At 39.0% G+C, this 6,000-nt stretch overlaps 1 long non-coding RNA gene across 1 annotated transcript; it reads left to right on the top strand.

Annotated features, from left to right (window-relative positions):
• Positions 1–1,892: 1,892 nt before the first annotated feature.
• On the top strand, positions 1,893–2,421 carry LOC111220279. Its single transcript, XR_002665062.1, has 4 exons — positions 1,893–1,922; positions 2,002–2,055; positions 2,176–2,229; positions 2,388–2,421. It is a non-coding gene; the product is annotated as an uncharacterized LOC111220279 (long non-coding RNA).
• Positions 2,422–6,000: the final 3,579 nt, after the last annotated feature.

The raw sequence follows: 6,000 nt of genomic DNA, 5'->3' as shown, positions 1-6,000 counted from the left end.
TAAAAAATAAAACTTTACAAAATAAGATACATGCTATAAATTCCTGTGTTTTTTCAGGGACTGCAAGGCAACAGAGGTGTTGATGGCAAAACCGGAATCCCTGGACTAAAGGTGTAATGTACCATTCATTCTGATGCAGTGAAATGTTCTCACTATGGGATTGATTTGTCCATTTATAGGAATTAATTGATATCTAATGCTGTCTCTGCTGTGTGTTTGCACAAATCAGGGCCGTCATGGTGTGAAGGGAAAACCCGGTCTTCCAGGCATCACAGGAGACATGGTGGGATTTCATGATCTGTTGCAACCTGTTGGCATTGCTAATCTGGTCAAGCATATTTAATGGTGTGCATGAAGATGTAACAACAGTGACACAATGTGTATAATCCTCTGTATTTCCCAGGGAATAAAGGGTCAAAAAGGTGCAAAAGGAGAATCTGGGACACGAGGCACAGTGGTAAAATAGCTTATTAGAATTCTCAAGGATTGGGTTTGCAATTCTCAGCTTTTGCAATTAGACCTTTAAGTGTTACTGAATGGTGTGATATTTTATCAATTCCATAAATCTTTACTTTAGTTGTTGTATAATTTAAAGACTGTGATTGTATTTCTCAGAGCACACCGGGGAAGATGGGGTTCATTGGCTCTCCAGGTGGTAAAGGTCGACCTGGACCTGCTGGTCCTCCTGGGCTTCCAGGAACTAAAGGAATTCAGGGACCAAAGGTAAAAGGAAGCCAGCGCTAAACTCAGATGAAATCTAAAGCAGAAACTGTATCTCTTAATCCTTAAAGTAAAGTTGTCATAATGGAGACACAGTTTCCACCTGGCTGTTCACATGACAAGTTATAGTTTTTGATCAGCAGCTGAATTCTGGCATTTATTTCCTGTCACTTTCTTAAAGGGAAAAAGAGCCCAGTCTGGAAGGAAAGGGAAGAAGGGGGGCCGTGGAAGAACTGTGAGTTTTATGATTGTTCCAATTCAGATCCCACAATACAAATATTACAAAATCCTAATGGAAATTGAATTAAACTCTACCTCTACCTACCTTTGTCTCTCAAATAGAAAATGAGAGAACAGGCAGAACTAAAAAACTATACATATTGTATATAGTACTTTAATTTACATTTCTTGATACTAACAAAACCCGACATTCACACTGTGTATAACACACTATCAAAGGGACTTAATGCAAGCTATCCTGATCTTTGTCATTGATTCCTGAAATCCACCAACCAGCTGAGTTTCAGGAAATATGGTCACAATCTCCCCTTCTCGATTTACGGCATTGCAGAACATTATGATGTCACAGTAAAGTTGACCTTTGACCATTTGGATATGAAATATTATCACTTCATCATTTTATCCTGTTAGACATTTGTGTTAAAGTGTATCATAGTTAGTGTATGAAATTGTGAGTTACAGCCAAAAATGTGTTTTGTGAGGTCACCATGACCTTGATTGTTGACCTTTGACTAATGAGTTCATCCTTAAATCCAAGTGAACATTTGTGCCAAATTTGAACAAATTCCTGAAGATGTTACTGAGAGAATGGGACAGACGTATGGATTTAATTACTCAATCTACAGTCTACTTTGGGCCTGTCAAAGTCAAATCCTGGACCTTAAGTTCTTTTAATGAAATCTGGTTTGTAGGGAGCTAAAGGCCTCTCGGGGAAAGCAGGACCTGCTGGAAGACCTGGAAAACCTGCAAGTATCCCTTTACACACATATTGTAAAATACTTAAATTTATGTATTTATATATAAATTCAATTACTGCTGCAGGAAACTTGCTCACTTCAAGTATTGAAATGACATTAAAACTGAATGACGATGATTATTGGTTTCTTGTTTTGTGATTATTTTCTCAGGGCCTGAGTGGTTTGGACGGGTTACTGGGGGTTGAGGGTAATGAAGGAGATCCGGTAAGAAAAATGTACCATGCTGCAATTTACTTTGTTGCTCAACCTTTTTACTCAGATATATCCTGTGCTCACCCCAAAGGGTGATGTTGGTTTCAGAGGAGCGCCTGGAAAACCTGGCCAGCCTGGCAAGATGGTAAGCTCAACAAAGTCATGGATAACATGCAACCTTACAATGTAATAAAGATGTTTCTTCACTCATAAATATCTGTTCTATTGTGGCATTTTGTTGTAATACATACATTTAAAATTCTAGGGAAAACCTGGGGCTCCTGGGATCAGGGGAAACATGGGAGCAGGAGGGTTTAAGGTACAATATAATGTGATTTATTTAAATGTCAGGTGACTATTATAATCATATCCATGTTAATCTTAAGTATATGTATAAAATGATTAGTTATTGAACAATTTTATCTAATTCACTGTGCTAAGAAATGTGGCTTAGCGGTGTCTTATTGCATCTCTCAGGGTAAAACTGGACCAAAAGGAAGACATGGACCTCCTGGACCGATTGGGCCAAAGGTATACAAGTTTGTTTAACAGCACAATATAAAGGTCACTAATACACATGGCATAATACCTGTTCATCTGCTTCATCACTGGTATTGATACAGGGTATTCCAGGACTGAGAGGAAAGAAGGGTGAATCTGGAAATCGTGGTACAAAGGTAAAAGTCAGGCATACAGTTTAATACATGTCCACACCTCACAGTGAATGGGGTTTCTGTAACAGAAATTCATATTAACACATAAATTCTAATTGCATGGTCCGAGAGTTATATAACTGTTGTGGGAGCAGAATGTTTTTTCTTTATATACAGGGTCTCCCAGGTAACACAGGGATCCTGGGACCAATTGGGCCACCGGGGCTAAAGGTTAGTTAGCATTGTTTTAAATGTAAAACAGTTGCAAAAGCATAATTTCACGTTGATCACATTTCTAACTTGTATCTCAGGGAAATCCTGGTTTGCAGGGACTGAAAGGTCGAAGAGGTCGTAAAGGACAGCAGGTAAATTTTGTTTTACTTTTCTTTTTGTACTGTCTTTATAAAAGGTGGCAAATCATTAATCAATTGACTGATTTTCTCAGGGGGTCACTGGTCATCGTGGTGTACCTGGGCGAAAAGGCTTCCTTGGACATCCTGTATGTTGTTTTGAAAATTTTGATTTAAAATAGTTTACTGAAATATTTTACTAAAGTAATTTTTTATTGTCTTTTATACAGGGTGAGCATGGAAAAAAGGTGAGAGACAATTTATAACCTTTTTCTGTTTTTGTTAGTTTTTGACTTTCTATGGTTTTGGATCTTCATTGACCTGAACTGGTCAAGAGTTTTTTATATTTGTTTTATCAAAAAAAGACACTATCCTGACATCACAGTTTTGGTTTTCAATTTGTGTAAGTTAAGATAGCTTTGTAGTGGATGGTCTATAGATAATTGTAGTTGCCTCTTCTGACCCTTGGGTGCAAGATGGAATGATTGTGTTTGGACCTTAACAGGGAGTGAAAGGTGTCCAAGGCAGGAGAGGACTAAAGGGAGTGAAAGGAAAGCGTGGACCTCCAGTAAGACATTTTCCAGACACAATACAAGTAAACTGATGTAAAAATGTTTGACCTGATTAACGAACTGAACTGCAACATACTGTAAAGGTTTAAAATGTATTTGAAGCTTGATGGCAGTGAATACTGCTTATTGGCCAGTAGCTTTGTGCCATGCTCCTAAAGTCAAAGTCATTTCTTTCACAGGGAAAACCAGGTGCGCCAGGCAAACACAGGCCTACACAAAGACGGCGATCAAAACTTGAGTCAAGTCCAGGTCAAAGAAATGAGCTGAGGCCCAAAACAAGAACCAGCACAAGATCTAAACTGAAAAATGTGCCAAAGTCCAGACAAACTCTGACCCTCCTGAAGCAAAGGAGAGGACAACAAAGGAGAGGACAACAAAAAGTTGGTACAAGCTTTCTTCTCATGTGCACTTTATTTACAAATGTCCTCATTTTACTTTGCGTTCAATTGTTCTTTATATTCAAGGAGCTGTATTATGATTGGTTGTTGGCTGGTTGATTGAATCTTTGGTTGTCTCTATGAATGATGAAATCCAATGTAGAGGCCCAGGCTGGTGAGGAGAAGACTACTTCAAGGAGATGAGGCGGAGGAATCCTTCAGCTGGCTCCTGGGAACCAAAGATGACCCTGCCACCACCTGCCATGAGCTGGGACTCGTGCATCCACATCTGAATGATGGTGAGGGTCTGAATAGGGTCATATGTTGTAAATCCGTTACTGACAATACACTGTATGAAAAAAAAAATCTGTGATTGACAAACACTCAAGGTGATTATCTTTCAGGTTACTTTTACATGGACCCCAACCAAGGCTGCCCCTATGATGCTGTGAAGGTGTTCTGTAACTTCACAGCAGGAGGAACCACCTGTATTGACCCTTTAAAGTCTCAGGTACACAGATTTTTCAGTCGATGTTAAGTAGAGGAAGCAGCATATACTGTATATAAAGCTGTTTACACAGACAAAAACAAATAAATAAAGTGTGGGCTTTTGGGAATATTAAAAATAAAGCCTGGGAAGGAAGGGCATAACTATTCACTAATTTTGATGTATGGAATTAGGTGGTGCTAAGAATGGCTTTAAAAATAAAAATAATGCCGTATTGTGTAGATTACACTTAGGTGGGAACCAGAAAGGCAAAAATCAAGATCTCTCCAGTGGTTTAGTCACCAACATGGTGGAAACAAGGTAAGACTGACTCATTTAAGGACTGAATAAGGAGCATTTGTTACATCTACGAACAGTGAACAATTTCTTCTGTCTTAAACTGAATGATTTCTTTCTCCTTTAGTTTGAGTATGCTGGTGTGGATGTTGTCCAGCTGAGGTTCCTGCGGTTACAAAGCCACACATCTTTCCAGCACATGACTGTCAGCTGTACAGCAAACCACTCCATTACTGCTGCCACAACTAATTCAACCAATAGGAGCATTCACCTCCTGGGAGACTCTGGCAAAGAAATTGGTTCACACCTTATGACAGTGTCCAGAAAAGGCTGTGAGGTAAGACTAAACTATTTTATTAGTGTTAGAGCGATGTGCCGGGGGCATCCCAAGAACAGAAACTGAAAGACACAGATGTGCATGTACTGTAGATCCAGCCCTTTCTTTTTCAATGAAAGGATCTACCAGTTTATTAAGTGCTTACAAGGAGTTTGGGTGTAAGTTAGCACAAATCAGTGAAGTACGATTAGTGTGAATTCATCAAACACTATCTCAACATTGCATATTCTTCCTGTATTGACACTTGGCACTTTCCAGGTAATCGCAATATAGATACAGGGACATAATTAAAAGGAGATTTAATTAATCAATAGGAGATTTAAGATTATGAGCAGATATTTTAGGCTCCAGGAAAAATAATTTCCCACCCTGCCATTCTCTGCCATAAAAGGTTTCAGTCACCAGAATAGATTATAAATTCAAGAAGAATCCATGTCTCTTCTACTGGCTGATTATTTTGCAGGTGGAGGTGGTTGTGAGGGTTCGGGGGGGCACGGAGCAGCATCGAGGAGATATGGAGTTGCTTCCCATCAGAGATCTGGGTGTGGAGATGAGGGGACTATCTCCCCTTAGCCCTGAGACCGCTGTGGTCCTGGGACCCCTCTGCTTCTTGTGACCAATGAGTAGTGTGTGTGTGGCTGTTTGTGTGTGCGCCTGTGTGTAATTAAACTCTGTAAATATCATTTTCATAGAGAAAGCAGGGATATATGATGTTGAGATATTTTACATGGACAATTTTGTTAGGATTAATTTACTCAGTGTTGTACTGTATTTTGTGTGTATTTATTGAATTGTCAAAAACTGAATGAATTGTAAGAGTTTACCATATGAAGCATTATATAAATGTTTCTGAAATGTTAATGTGGCACCAAATGTTCAAATCAAATTGATGTGGTATTTAATTTTTACAAGTCAGTGTATTCAGTGTCTCATCCTCCGCACAGGGGAATGATGTGCAACACTATCAAAATAAAATGATTGTTTTAAATGTGGAATGAAACTGAGTCATGCGAATCT

The sequence above is a fragment of the Seriola dumerili genome, unplaced genomic scaffold (genome assembly GCF_002260705.1).
Source record: "Seriola dumerili isolate Sdu_G_001 unplaced genomic scaffold, Sdu_1.0 BDQW01000002.1, whole genome shotgun sequence".
Taxonomy (NCBI): Eukaryota; Metazoa; Chordata; class Actinopteri; order Carangiformes; family Carangidae; genus Seriola; species Seriola dumerili.
The sequence above is the reverse complement of the archived record's forward strand: the minus strand, read 5'-3'. Positions and strand labels throughout refer to the sequence as shown.